The 15,737-nt window shown below is 41.3% G+C and overlaps 1 protein-coding gene across 3 annotated transcripts in view; it reads right to left on the bottom strand.

Moving 5' to 3' along the window:
• The window catches only part of LOC137198218 (zinc fingers and homeoboxes protein 2-like), a 143,122-nt gene that overhangs the window by 90,923 nt on the left and 36,462 nt on the right, over positions 1–15,737 (bottom strand). For all 3 annotated transcript variants that reach the window (XM_067611901.1, XM_067611903.1, XM_067611900.1), the window contains one exon: positions 8,970–9,158. The gene's annotated coding sequence lies outside the window, so the exon portion shown is untranslated. The remainder of the gene's footprint in view (positions 1–8,969; positions 9,159–15,737) is intronic.

Below are 15,737 nucleotides of genomic sequence, written 5' to 3'. Positions count from 1 at the left end.
TATATACCATGCTGTAGATGCAGAGTGAAGGTCTCTGGCATCTCACCTACTTCCAAAGTTGAACGGAGAAGGGAAAGAAGTCTAGAGAGATGATCATCATAACACACATTACAAACACCATTTAAATAAAGTTGGGTATGAAAAAAGGTAAACAAGGTAAAAAAAAATATAAAAAACAACCAATCATATACATTCAGACACATATCAGCCAATGGGACATTTACAAAGATGGGTTGCATATATGGTCATGTGGCTTCAGGCCAATCGTTGTCCAAGATTAACAGAGGCAGGGGGAGTGTCCAAGAAGGGACATGGGTGACGCCATATTTGGTATATGGTGTCACCCATGTGTTTGTAATGTGTTTTATGATGCCCCTAACGAAGGCCACGAGCCGAAACGCGTCGGTCAAGTAATAAAGTTGTTCTTCATACCACAAGTGTTGCTGGAGTTCTCATCTCTCCAGAGTTATATACCATCACAAAGAAACTGTCTGGGATGTCTCAACATAGTAATAAACCATTTACAGACAAGAACGACCAACTGCTTTCAACCCAGGAGTCGCAGCTCGACAGAGGGTTAGAGCATTTCGAAGAGGTCCAAAACAGGCCGCCACCAGCAGAACAGCCACATATTACTAAGGCTGGCATACCACTACAAATCAAGTGTGACAGACCAACAAAAACAGAAAATAAAGGCTGCAATCAACCAACTGAAAACTGGCAAGGCTGCTGGCCCTGACAATACTCCACCTGAGGCCCTCAGAGTAGACATAAACCCATCGACAGACATGCTCTATGGCTTCTTTGGAAGAATTCAGGAAGAGGAAAAGACAGAATAGTCGGAGGGACACATTGTGATACTTCCAAAGAAAGGTGACCTAAGAAAAAAATGTAACAACTACCGAGGGATCACCCTACTTTCTTTACCCAGTAAAATCCTTAATCAGGTCAGGAAGCTGTAGACAAAAGGCTCCGGGACCAGAAAACAAGAGTCAGGAAAGATCACTCATGCACAGACCACATAGCAACACTACGCATCACCACTGGACAGTCTATTGAATAGAACACGTCCGTGTACATCAACTCCATTAACTGTGAGAAAGCGTTTGAAAGCTTAGACAGAACAACACTATGGCGCCTAATGGACCACTATGGAATTAACACCAAGATCATAAACTTTATCAAGATGGAACCTCATGCAGAGCTTTAATGTCAAGACGGGCGTCAAGCGGGGATTGTCTACTTTCACCATTCCTCTTCCTCCTGACAACTGATTTGATGATGAGGGGAAACAGCTGAAGGGAAAATGAGATTCAATGGACAATGTTGGAGCAGTTAGATGACCTTGACTTTTCGGATGACACAGTTCTCCATTCACACACACACAAATACAAATGCAGGAATGCGACACATCTTGGTCTTAAAGATCCACTCCAAAACCAGCAACCCCTATCCTCATGTTCAGCATTGCCCTAGAGGAGGTAGAAGCATTCACATACTTAGGCTCTGCTGTGGACACCACCGGAGGCAGAGATGCCAACATAAAAAAAAAAAATACTGGATCAATAAGGCTAGGGGTGGTGTTTAACATGCTCAGGAAGATCTGCAGCTCAAAACACATCTCAATCAATACCAAAACACACACGTTTAACTCTGAAGCAGGTGATGCTGTATGGATCAGACACATGGAGAGCAAAAAAAAAAAGTTGGATTGGATACACCCTAATAAACAAGAGGTCATCATAGGAACAGCTGGAGAAGAGGCGATCTCAGGGAGTGAGATCTCAAAAGAACCACCAACAAACCGAGTGAGGTGGAGGACATGTTTTTTTAAAGGTCTGTGCTCCTAGAAGAGCAAAGGGCTAAGGTCAAGTATGTCAAGATGGTGAAGTGAAGCAGCAGCAGCAGCAGCCACACTTTAAATCTACAGCTCAGAGAGAGAGAGAGGCGAGCAGCAATCTGCCTGCCCACACACACACACACCTCCTCCACAGGTGTGTGTGCATATGTGTGTGTGGATTTTTTAGGGTGAGTCATTCTCTCCCACGTAGTCGATACCTCCACCAGCGGTTGTGGAGATCCCATCAGCCCTCACACACACACACACACACACACACACACACACACACAGCACCTGCACCGCTGCTCCTCCTCACCCTCCCACCACCGGTTCAGATCCCCGCTCCGCTTCCTGCAACAACAACGCCACCACCACCGCCGCCGCTCGCTCGCTCGCTCGCTTGCTCAGATTTAAGACTACCGCAGCAGCATTTGGAGGTAACAGATGGCGATTTTATCAACAACAGTATGATCACAGAGTGACACAACATTAGGGCATCACATTAAGCCTTTGTTTTTCCACAATTAATAATCAGACATACCAACAAGCATTTCGATGCTGCTGTGAAAATGTTGATGTGATGTGTGGTTAAATATTTTGGCTCATCATATAATTAAGACTCATTCACAATGGCTGCCAGTTATAACTGTGCAGATCTACATACAGCACTGTAATAAATCACTGCTGATGAAGCCACATATCTGCAAAAAATAAGCTTTTCAGGAAAGGAGAAAACAATCTTATCACTTAACGCCCATCGATTTTTGAAATGATACAGTCTGTTTTAAATCAGTTTTCATGGACCTGAGGGTCATGAGACTCACTCAGCATTTTAATGACAGAGAAAACTCTCCATGCAAGTAAGATGAGGAGAGAAACCCACCCGAATTACCAGGTGCTGAGCCGTTTCTGCAATCCCAGCAATGTGCCATTTCGGTGGATGCTTCCACTCGAGATGCTTCGTGGCACCTTCTATGCTAATATTTTTAGCAGGGGTGACCCATTGTGCAAACTGCACCCATCACCCTGGCAGTGTTAGTATCGTGCTTCACCCCTTGAGCTTCACAGAGCCCATTCACTAAAGCAGAAGGGCCGTGAAAATAAACCTTCCCGAGCACCCAGTGGGGCTGGCACCGGCCTGCAGGCTGGCTGGAGCCCAGCAAAATGCTGAAAAAGCTGACTGGACAGCAGCCAAACGTTGGTAAATTCTGGCTTAGGATGGTCAGGTTTTCTACCCCGGCGAGCCCTGAGACTGGTGACTATGATTTGGTTTTTGGTGCTGCAGTGGAAAAAAAAAAATCTTATATGCTGGCAAAAAAATGGTAAAAGTAGCTGATGCACACTTTAAAAATGATTACAGTATTTTCAACACTCTTTAAAGCTGTTGCTGGTGTATTTTACTGGTGTTGAGTTTCCAGTTTATTTATTACATTTCAACAACTCGTACGTCATGTGACCGCAATGTGTACTATAAATCAGGAAGGTTTCAAGCATTTCCAGCATCAGTTGGTGCTGAAATATCAACGTGTGAAACATGTGACCTTAAAGACTTTGAACAGGATGAGACGGATCAAAGTAAAAAAGATATATTAGTTCATGATATGATGTAGTGTCTCCTAAACAGCTGTGTTCTGTCTTTACAGAGAATCAAAAGGTTCAAGAAGAATGTAAAGAACTGCAGAGAAAATCTCAACTAGACTTGTAATAATAATACAATGTATTGGACTTTATTTTGAAAGGCCAACAACAGCAAATTCTATTAAATAGATTATAAGTTTATCCAACAAACTGGTAATTAATAAGCATTTTAAACCCTGCATTGTTTACTTCTTCTTCTCTGCCTTTGTTGAGTTTCTTGACCCATTTCAGCCACCATACCATCAGTGGAACAGTGTGAAACCATTGGCAGGGCTGCAACTAACCATTATATTCATTATCGATCAATCTGTCATTTATTTCCTTGATTAATCGATCAGTTGTTTGGTATAAAATGTCAGAAAATGGTGAAATATGTCAATCACTGTTTTTTTAAAGCCCAAACTGACGTCCTCAAATGTCACAGAGGACTAAAGAAACTAGAAAATATTCACATTTGAGATACTAGAATCTGAGAATTTGGACATTTTCTTCTTAAAAAAGACTCAAAGTAATTAACGAATTATCAAAATAGTTGCTAATTAATTCAACAGATGGTAACTTATCAATCAAGCGTCACCAGCGTGAGATAAAACGAGGGACCTACTCATTAAAAAAAAAAAACATTTCATAAAGCTGCTAGAGGTCAGAAACTTCACAGGGTACCTTTAATTTGAAAAAACTTTCACGTACACAGTTGTGAATATCACATCAGTGGGTCGATTAAGACGAAACTACCTGGAAAAAAAAAACAGTAAACAGAAGCCCGTTTGAAGGCATCGTCGCACCATTACTGAATGAATCTACTGTCCAATCGTCAGCGAGCGTTTCCGTCCTGGTTATGAGACGTTTATCCATATAACAAATATTCTGCACCGGACCTCCATGACAGCTCCAGATGTAGTGACCAAAACTTTTCACACACACACACACACACATAAAAAAAAAAAAAAACCTGCAGAGCTTCTACTGAGACAAGCTTTGTGGAAAAGTTGCCCGAACATGTGCTGTGTCCCACATTACACAAGTGTCCGGCGTAGCAGCAGCCTCTGTGGCAGCTCGGACTACAAAGTCGGTTTAGTTTAGTGCCGCGGGGGCACCAGAGGCGGTACACGCTGCCATGTTTAAACTGTTACTGCATGAACCTGCTGAACTGAGCATGTTGGTTCCAGCTGAGGAGGGATAGACGCCGGTTTCCAAACCAGCACACACACACACTCTCTCTCTCTCTCTCTCTCACACACACACACACACACACACACACTTCTACCTGATTCAAAAACCATCTCTTCTTTCCATCATCCATCCTGTGTCTGACTGTATATACAGTTTGAAGTACGTGTCTCTTCCATTAGTCCTCTTTCTCCTGCTTTTTTTTTTTTTTTTTCTCTCTTTCCCTCAAGTATCAAATCTCCTTCCTTCTTCTTCTCTCTCAACTCTGCTTCTCATTTCATCATCTCTGCTGTTGGATCATTTGATACTTTTACTCTCAAATATGATTTTTTTTCCCCCCTCTCTCTCTTCCTCCTGTTTGCCTCCTGTTTCCTCAGACCGAGCTCTTCCTCGCTCCATCCATACTTTTTTTTTTTTTAACTCTAGAAAGGCCAACCTGCTGGAGCTGTTTTGAATTTTGTCACATCTTTTAAAAAAAAAAAAGTGTCCCCTCCCTCCCTCCCTTCTCTTCCTGGAGTCACATCCTGTACCGAAAAAAAAAAAAAAAAAAGGTGTCTTGGCCTTCTTTTTACTCGTCTGAAAAATCTCTCGGCCTTCCGGGTTCAACTCTCCTGGATCCTCGTCCATCACTCTCTACTCTACATCCTCTACAACCTTTACAGCAGAACACTTTCTACATTACGAGCAGCTCTTCTTCTTCTTCTCTTTTTCGTCAGACTCTCAGAAACCTTTATTGCATAGTTGGAAGCAGCAGACAGGAAATGATGTGGATGGGAGGGAGAGATGGTTAGGAACCAGGGATGTTGCTGTTTATAGTGGCGTTTTTATTAGAGATTTCAAATTTATTAAAGACAGAAGAACAAATGAAAAAACTATCTTCAAATTGGAACAAATAAGACCAACACTGACTGGATTTAAATCATGTAAGTACCTCTTTAGTTCTTGAATGTTGTGAAAATTGTGTGTGAAGGACACTGAAGGGACAAAGGAGACCAAAGTTGTGAGGCTGGTTTTCACTTTCAAGTTTTCTCTTCCTGTCGGAGGAGAAGAGACTGTACCCGACACGAGTGTTTAGTTCCAGTCATGTATATCAAGGATCGCTGAGTGAGATATTATCTATAAGTAAATACCAGTTGACATGAATATTTCCCTTTTTTTTCCTCTCCCCAGACCTATCAACTGAGGATCTGCTTCTTCTTCTTCTTCTTCTTCTTCTCCTCGCGGGTTTTCCTCCTCTGAGCCGTCTGATCAGAACCTCCTCTTACTTACTCGTCGCTGCCGACTGGGGGCTCCGAACAAATCTCAGGGATTTACAGCAGCTTGCTTTACAGTCTTCACACTTTACTGCAGAATGTGGAGACTCTCTGACACTTCATTTTTCCTGCATTTGTCTCTCTACAGCGCTGGATGATGTGATATACATGCATGAACGACTATAAAGTGACATTTTATGGAGTTTATAGTATGTATTTGGATGTTTTTATCCACCACTTAAAGCTGATGTTATTCTACATTTATTTCTAATACATTTGGTGATTGAAACTTCTATACTCGTCGTGTGTTTTTAGGACTTTCTCTTTGTTACATTTGGTAACAAATTGAAACAACATGACTTCAATCCAGTAACACCTCGCCTCGCTCTCTGTTTATCCATGCTGTGCAGATTTGGCTTCAGTTCGAGGGTCTGCAAACTCTTTCACATGTGATCTCTGACTTCCTGCCTAATCAATGCGGGATCAGGATTCATGCTTAATTTCGTATGTTTTTGGCTGCAAACACGTTGAAAGTTGCAACACTTCTGCAAGCAGTAACTCTGAGAGAAGACTGTTAGAGGCTGAAGCAACACTGTTAAACTGTCTAAAACTACAACTGACAAGTATTAGACATTATTTTATAATTGTTTTACTTCATCCAAGAGTTTGTAACATGTCAGAAAATACAGGAGAATCCCAGCAGCAGCTCCAACATCTTGAAGCAACTTAGTCATTCTGATCTCAATCTCTAAATTCAGACCCTCTAATAAGTGTGCTGTTGGTCATTTTGGAAATTATTGATACATTAATAAGATTTGAAGACATATTGTGGCTGCTGCTGTGACATAACCTGCTCCAGGGGAGAGCAGGTTTAACGTTACTTGATTATGATACCTGCCTTGTTAGCACAATATAGCTAAAGTAGCTAACGTTAGCCCAAGTGTGCAGCACTCGGTGTTCCCAATAAGCTAACGTTAGCTTGGGTCAACTTAGTCATTCTGGTCTCAATCCCTAAATTCAGACCCTCTAATGAGTGTGCTGTTGGTCATTTTGTGAAATTATTGATACATTAATAGGATTTGAAGACTTATAGTAGCTTTGATGTCTGACATGCGGATGCTGATTGACAATTGGCTCACCTGCTGCTCTCCCCGCTGCCCCTAATGTTACTTGATTATGATACCTGCCCTGTTAGCACAATATAGCTAAAGCAGCTAACATTAGCCCAAGTGTGCAGTGCTCGGAGTTCCCAGTAAGCTAACGTTAGCTTGGGTCTGAGGTAGCGGGTTGTGTGTTTTCTGAGCATGAAAGGAAACAACCTGCACTTCATATCTGGAAGGTTTTGGCTACAAACACTAAAGATGGCGCCGACCATAAGCTGCAACTCTGAGCTTCAAACCGGCTCCAATGAAACCAACAGGAGACGTCACACCTCGCTACGTCCATCTGCATATACAGTCTGTGGTGGAATCCTAATAATAAAATCCAAGAACAAGTCAAATTATCCAACCAACTGTCTAAAAACCCAAATAAATTCAATTTTTAGTGATGTAAAACAGCAAATAGTCACATTTAAGAAGCTTGAATTGGTATTTTCACTCAAATGACTTAAACAATGAAGGTTGATTTACGACACAGTGACGGCTCCCACTTTAACATCTGCTTTCTCCATTTAGGACACACACTTTCTTTACGCTTTACAAAATTGCTTCTCAAGTTTCTAATTCATTCGGATGCTTTTGGACTTAAAAGCTGCGGTGAAAGAATCTGAGAAGGAAACAACTGACACTCAAATAATGTCAGACGCTGAAACGCCCCAAAGTCTGATTTACAAAACCTCCACATGGAATCAGTTAGTGAACTGACGTCAATCACTCTTATTCAAAGTAGGTATTAACGCCGCTCTGAATGACATGCAAAGCATATTCATTAGTTAGAAAAAAAAACACTTTAACACAGCAGCGATCGAAAGCATCCAACGCCGCCATTAAATTATTAGACTTAGATTTAAATCCGGTTTCTGGCAGATTTACAACAAAAAAAGAAAGTCTGAGCTTCCATTTCTGCAACAAACGGAGGCTCACCTGCCTTCACTCACCATAACACACCATCACCTGCAACAGCATCATGTGACCAGTTTACTTCTTCTTCGTTTTTAACTAACAGGAGAGAGTCACATCTCTTCTGTTCCCACAAACACAAAGCATCGTCCCGCTCCTCCGTCCTGCAGAGACGCCGTTAAACCAACAGAAGCAGAGACCTCGGGGCGAATATCTGACACCGAAAATGGCGTTTACCTCTCAGTCCAACATGTGTGAGCTTTTAGACATCGCAGGTGTTTAACACAAGGTTGTACATCCAGACATAATGTGTTTTTTCCTCCCAAGGATTCAGTCTCAGACAAAACCGTCCAACCCAAACTTGGCAGCATCTCATCACATTATCCAGTGACGCTAAAGATGCTTCTCCATTTTTAGATGAAACATTTCAACTACAACATCTATTAAAAAGCCTCTTTTGTTGCTAGTTTACTGAACTAAACACTCTAAACTGAATACAACTGGACGTATCTGTCTGTAGTTAGTTCAGGAGTTTCAAAATAAAAGATCTTTGCTTCACAGATTGATTTAAGGACGTCCTGAATGCTGATTAAATATGTATCTGACACTTTAATCTGATCCAACAAGCTAATTAATCCAAATACTAAAGGTTCTGGTTCAAAAATGTAAAGTTTATAAGCTTCAATTATTGATATAATGTGAATGAAAGAAGAAGATGCATCACTCTGTTGGAGATCTTAAGAAACTTACTCACAGAATTAACGTTAATTAGTGACAGCTGACGGTGTCTGCTGCTGTCAGTTTAACCGTCAGAGAGAAAGTGACGCTCAGTGCAGGTAAAAGTGACAATTAATCACATTCACACGTTGTCATTTTCACTCTCCGATGCAGTGAAACGTTGCTGCTTGTCTGAAAGCAGAGCAGCAGCAGCAGCAGGAGGAGAAGTAAAGAGAGCATCGGATTTTAATTTCACAGATAACGATCGGACGTCTCTCGGCCGCTACTCACTGCACTTCCTCAGAGGGGGAGGGGCTTCACCGGAGAGGGGGAGGGACTTTTTTTCCTGAGGCTCCACCTCCTCCTGTCACTGTCGCGTCGTCCTCGATCTTCACGCTCCGTCACTCTTCTTCTTCTTCTTTTTTCTCCCTTCTGGATGATCCTCAGGCCAGCGGCACTCTGGGTAATCTCCTGTTGAACCTGACAACAACAACGAGAGAGAGAGAGAGAGAGAGAGAGAGAGAGAGAGAGAGATGTCAGTGATGGGGAGAGTGTGTGTGTGTGTGTGTGTGTGTGTGAGAGAGAAATAAACAAACACTGAAGACAAACTGGATCTTCTGCACATGTGTGTGTATGACGGCAGGTGTGAAGGCATGATGGTGTGTGTGTGTGTTTTAGAGAGATGGATTCATTCAGAACAGGTACAGCAGAGGTGTGTGTGTGTGTGTGTGTGTGTGTGTGTTTGTGTGTGTGTGTGTGTGTGTGTGTGTGTGTGTGTGTGTGTAAGGGGGGGGAAGGAGCGACGGAGCCCAGTATGGGCCTTAAAAAACTGCACCAATACAACTTGGCCCAAAAAAAAAAGAGGAGGCGGTTACCGTGGCAACATGTGCCAAAAAGAAAAAGCGACAAAGAGAGAGAGCGAGAGACAGACAGACAGCTCTCTCTGTCCGTCTGTCTCTCGCTCTCTCTTTGTCAGAAAAACACAGAGTGAGAAAGACTCTTTACATCTGATCAGCAGCAGATTCTCTCCGCTCAGCTTCTGTTTTAACACCCAGACTAAAAAAAACACTGAACCTCACGGCGTCGCTCTGGTTTTACAAGCTCGCCACCGCCGCCGCGCTCGAAGTTCAGACAGTCACTTTGACCTTGATCGCCGGTGACCTTTCGATCCACGAGCGATGAGCTGACGGCTGCCTGTGACGGACAAAAAGCTCCTTCTGAAAGTACCAGAGTTCACCAACATCACTAAAGCTGATTGATCGATTAGTTATCAACTATTAAAACTAATGATTGTTTTCATTACTCGTAATCTGTCAAATTGAATAAAATGTGAATATTTTCTGGTTTCTTTCGTCTTCAATGATAGTAAACTGAACATCTTTGTGTCACGTTGACCTTTATGAAACAACAAATATAAACAGATTTCACCATTTTCTGATATTTTATAAACCAAACAACTAATCCACTAATCGATAAAACAATCAAACAGGTTAATTGATAATTAAAATCATTGTTTATTGCTGCCCTAAACACACACACGGGGTCAAAATATTAGTGATTAAATACAGTATTTTAATAACTTTTTCTGTATGTCAGCTGGTTTTCAACACTAGTAGAGGAGAGTGTTAATGAATATAAGATTCTGAGTATAAATGATGTCAGAAAACATGAAAAAAAAAGGATTTTGTCACTTTTAATTAGTGATGCAGTGATGAACCGTAAAGGCTCGACTACACCGAGAGTTTCTGTTTTCAAGAAAGAGACGTTATGTTACGTTGTTTTTCTACGAACAACGGTTGTACTGTGAGGAAAATTCAAGCGGGAACATCCGGGGCTGTAAAATGAAGCCAGAAACTGCAGTTCCTTAAATGACCACTTGAGGCTCCAAAAGTGAGTCAATCCCCACAGACCTCCATGTTAAAACGCCCGACTTTACAGCAGAAATGAACATGTTTACGACCATTTTTTGTACCAGGTTGTAAACATGTTTAAACTAGATTGTGTTTAATAAATTATCCGTTAGGCGCCACCTGCAGACGGCAGGAGGAACCAAAACAAACCAGCAGCTGAAAACGCTGCAACAAGTTCAGCTACGCAAACACGTCACACGAGAGCGACTCCGCGATATAGTTCTGACAGCGTTGTATCCACCAACAGGAGGAATCTGGATACACGAAGAACAGCTGAGAGGTTGAAGAAGAAAGATCCAGCTGTGCTGCTCAAATGAAGCTGATACACCAAGTAATAACTAAAAATATGACTTTAGTAGCAAGTTACTTAATGAAACACTGAGTTTTTAGGTAATAAAAAGGTATAAAAGTGTCACTAACAACCAACGAAGCAGCGGTGAGTTAAGAGTTGAGCAACATTTATAAATTAATGTTAATTAAAACAACATGTAATCATCCTGCTGCTTCCTCCCACATGTTGAGTAAACATCAGGTAATACAGGTAAATATTACAGGTGTAAAACTTAACATGAGGATCTTATAGACTTCCAGCATTATAACATGGAAGCTAATTAATGACATTTCACTGATTAATAACACCTGTTCACAGTTTATTTCTTTTATTTTTACTAAAACTGTAAAAAAAAAACCTGAAAAAACCCTGAAAAAACAATAATAGACAGAATTGGTTTAATTATTAAAATAGATGATTAAAAATGTTTTTTTTTTAAACAAATGAGGCACGGATGACAGTTGATGATAATAACTGTCCATCTTAATCTTATATTAATAATCAGCAACTGTTAAAAAACAAAAGCCAACAAAGAAACATGGAGGGAAAAAAATAATATAATAAAACCTCTAATTAAAAAAAAAAAAAAAATGCTGCTGGTGTGATTTTTATCCGTCTGTAGTGGTGTGAAATAAATTAATACATAATAAGAATGAAACCATAATATTCCATCAACATCTATAATCGTTGCTGCTGATGTTCTTCGCTCCTCGTCTTACATCGATTCGAGGGATAATCAACCTCCTCGGATGTAAACAGGAAGTTTGTTTCAGCTGATATTATGCTAGTAATTAATAATTAGCAGCTCCTGTTTGTAGTGAAACATGGACGACTTTCGCTGGATCACTGTGATACTGAAGAAAAGTTCTGCAGCAGATTCCATGATGCACATCAGAAGACGATCATGTCCTCGGGACGTGTAAGTCACACCGAAACTAAAACAGACCGAGATATGACTCAAAGAAGAAGAGTTTTGACGCAAATTGCGGCTCACGTCTGTCCCCACAACGCCCGCCGGGGGAGGAGGAGCCAATCAGACGCTGCTCTGTGTAAACATGACTCAGCAGAAAAAAAAATGTCTTCAGTCTTTTTTTGTAGTGGATGCGATTTGATTTACAAACTGACACATGGATGTTTATTTACAGCCATAAACGAAACATCCTGATGAGCGATCGGCAACGTTATGAAGCTCCTTTAAGGAGGGAATCACCGGCCGTGTTTTCCCCAGGATGTGGCGCGTGTGTGTGTGTGTGTGTGTGTGTGTGTGTGTGTGTGTGTGTGTGTGTGTGTGTGTGTGTGTGTGTGTGGGCTCTGTGAGTGAGTGGATGAGATCATCAGAGGACTCTGCAGCACAGCGGGGAGAGAGACTCACAGAGAGAGACAACAGGTCTTTTCCAGAGAGTCTGGATCCCCCTCAGGACTGACCTCATCCTCCATCCATCATCCACCTGATACTTACCAGCTCTACTGTGTGTGTGTGTGTGTGTGTGTGTGTGTGTGTGTGTTTGTACTGAGGCTCAGAGGTGATCATCACTCCACAACAGTAAATATTTGTATTTAACTGTATGAGGTTGAATCTGTGTACTTCACTTAAAGGGACAGTTCACCTAAATTACAGCATCACATGATCTCATTTGCCACCACCATCTACCAGCCAGACACGCTTTCAGCTTCCTGGTATCTATTGCTGTTGTGTTAATTTGTTGTTGTTAAAGCAGCTATAATCAATATTTTTTTTACGATAATAATGAAGCTGATCAGCATCTTTTAAATCACTTCTTAAAGTGTTAATCCAAAGTTTTATGTTTCTAATTTCATTATGTTTTACTGCTTTTACCCTATTTTAATTTATTTTGGGTAAGTCTGGGTGATAAAACGAGCGAAGAGGGACGAACATCCATCGACAAGGCTACGCTAGCACTAACGTTAGCCGGAGTCCCCGTCACGTTTAAACTAGGGATGTGCAGAGAGTCCAGTATTTGTATTTGTATTTGAATAAAAGTGGAAAGAGGTTTTAAAAAATCCTGTTTTACCCTTTTAATTTGAGAAAATTAAAGTGTTACAATAAGTGTTCATGAAGTGTTCCCTAAGGAGCACTTCATTTATCTCTGGGGAACACCCCCAACTCCGGGATTGATGTCCAAATAAGGAAATGTGCGTCATGTAGCAGGTGGATGTGACTCCCCTCCCAGATAGTGATGTAACCGACCTTTTTCTTCTCGAAAACAAATAATTTTAAAAATATTTGTATGAAACAAATATTCGTAAAAAAACAAACAAAAAAACAAACAACATTATTTGTGCTTTGCTGAATATCATATTTGTATTCGAGCACACCCCTCGTCTAAAGTAAGGTCACGTCTCTCTAGTAGAGACATCCAGCACAAAGTAAACAGAGTAGCAGCAAAAGGCTAGTTAGTATCACTGAAATGTTAAATAATTACAAATCCTGCCCATTTAATACACATTTATTTGTTTTTAGACAAAAACCCAGGAAGAATGAAGCCGATTCATTGACTAATTAAACTATAATTAAAGAACGAACTGCAACAGAAGTCAACTCATCCTTCATTAGTGAGACTCTGTTCTTTTATTTTTTAATATTTTATTTGCTCGTCCTTGTTTTTGATGAGATTGATCCTCCTGGACAGGATGATACCAGTCTACAACAACCACTGCTGAGACTGGTTTTCTATTGGATTCAGGTCAGGGGTCATACTGGGCCAGGTCATAGTTTTAGTTTGGGATCATTGTCATGTTGTCAACCTTCTTAAAGGGATTCATCTTTTCATTCAGTACTTTCATAGTTTCATCTATAAATGTCGTCTCTCCTGCAGCCTCGTATCAACACACTCCCTCCTCCGTGTTTAACGCTCGGCACTATGCAGTCACTGTGGTAGTCCTGGCCAGGTCCACGCCAAACACGCTGGACCCCGTCTGATCCAAACTCATTTATTTTGGTTTCATCTGACCAAAGAAAGTGCCGCCAAAATATTCATCAGCCTTCTTTTCATGTTTCTTTGGCAAAGTTGAATCTTTGGCAGTTTTGTGCTGTTTTGTAAGCGATAGTTTTTCTTTTTTGGACGTCTGCCGTTGAGGTTGACTTCATGTAACGTCCTTCACGCTGTCTGAGCAGTCACTGAAACACCAGTTTACACAGATCATCCTCGTGCCAAGTCAGAAGCGCTCGCCCGTCTGTTTTTCATTGCAAGGCTGCATAAATAACGAATCGCGCGTGCCGACGTTTCACGAGGACGACCGCCGCCGCACCTTCTGTTATTGGTCACATGCGTCCTCCTGTACCTCCTGACCACTGCTGCAGCCTACTGATGATCTTGTATCGCTCTCACATCTTTATGAAGTCTCACAATCTGGTTTCTTACTTGTTCAGGCAACTGCTCATCATCATCATCATCATCATCATCATCATCATCATGTGGAGCCATGAACTCAAACTGAGAAAACTGTTGTTCTGTTATAACCTTGTTCACTTTAGTGTCAGTGGTCACAGGTTTGAATACGATCAAACATCCTTCACTTCACCTGAAATATACTACAATGATTGTAACACTTTTGTCATCTCCTCTATATATAACTACATCCTGATATATCCACAACTGTACTTTTTATTCTTCTTGTGAAATGAGCCGCTGTACTGTAAAAGTGGGTCAAAACATCCTTTCTGACATAACTGTACCGTCGTGTCCTCTCCTATCTATATGTACAGTACATTGTGTGCTGCGTGTTGCAGGTCTTACAGTCCTTTTGCATCATATGTGAGGTCCAGCTGTCCCTGCTCTATGTCACTACCGCCGCTGTATTAATATTTAAGAGACAAAGTCACCGAGACAAATTCCTGTACGTCCTGCTCCGACTCTGACGCAGGAAGCTTCAGATTAGTGCGACGGCAGAGGACGTGGCCTCAATCTATTTCTCCCTTGTCCATACCTCCGCGCCCCGTGAATCGCTTTAAATATATTTAGGCTGCGGCGCTCATCTGGATATTTTGCATATCTTAATTAGTGCTTACAAAACATGCAAATGAACCAGTCGGCCCTAATTAATTAGCTTTGTGGGTTTTTCTCCTTAAGTGGCAGTCGTGAGGGGGCGTCTATCTGCCTGCCTGCCTGCTCGTCTCTATGCTGTTTTTGTCCTAACCTGAATTTAATCAATCAGGTCAATTAAAAAGGGGGCTTCTTGTTTACAGTGACGGTCTGCAGAACGGATCTGAAGCAGAGATTCACTGGATGAATTATGCAAAAGAAGAACATGAATCAAAACAATATTCCCTGATTTGTTTTAGTCTCTTTTTTTTTTTTTGTGCAAAAGTTTCACTTATCAATATATCTTTTTTTTTCCTTGTAATCAACAATGAATCTAATTAGCATGTTGGTACAAATATAAGAACATGTTTTATTCTCTTAATTGCATTTGAAAAAGTGGGAGATTGTATAATATTTAAGGATGAGACAATTAAGTAACTTTCCTACAGAGAGTGTTGCATTATGGGTTGTTTGTAGCATTGTTTGTATCGTTAATGACGCTAAGCTAATGATGTTTCTTCCCAGTTTGTTTACACTGAGTTCAGTTCAGTTTAACCTGCAGGAGTTTTCTTCTGCCACTGAGGAAATAAAATTCATGAGGAGTGAAAATGAGTCCGTAGCCTCTTCTGGAGACTTTACTGGGTGGGGGGGGAGAGGGTGGAGGGGGTGGAGGGGGGGGCTAACGGACGGTCGGCAGGTCGGGTCGTGTGTGTATGAAGTTAATTAACAGAAACTCTGCAGCTCTTTTGAGCCTCTTTTAGTTTCTTGTTTTCCT

The sequence above is a fragment of the Thunnus thynnus genome, chromosome 15 (genome assembly GCF_963924715.1).
Source record: "Thunnus thynnus chromosome 15, fThuThy2.1, whole genome shotgun sequence".
In the NCBI taxonomy this organism is placed as follows: Eukaryota; Metazoa; Chordata; class Actinopteri; order Scombriformes; family Scombridae; genus Thunnus; species Thunnus thynnus.
Note: the sequence above shows the minus strand (reverse complement) of the source record. Positions and strands in the feature narration are given on the sequence as shown.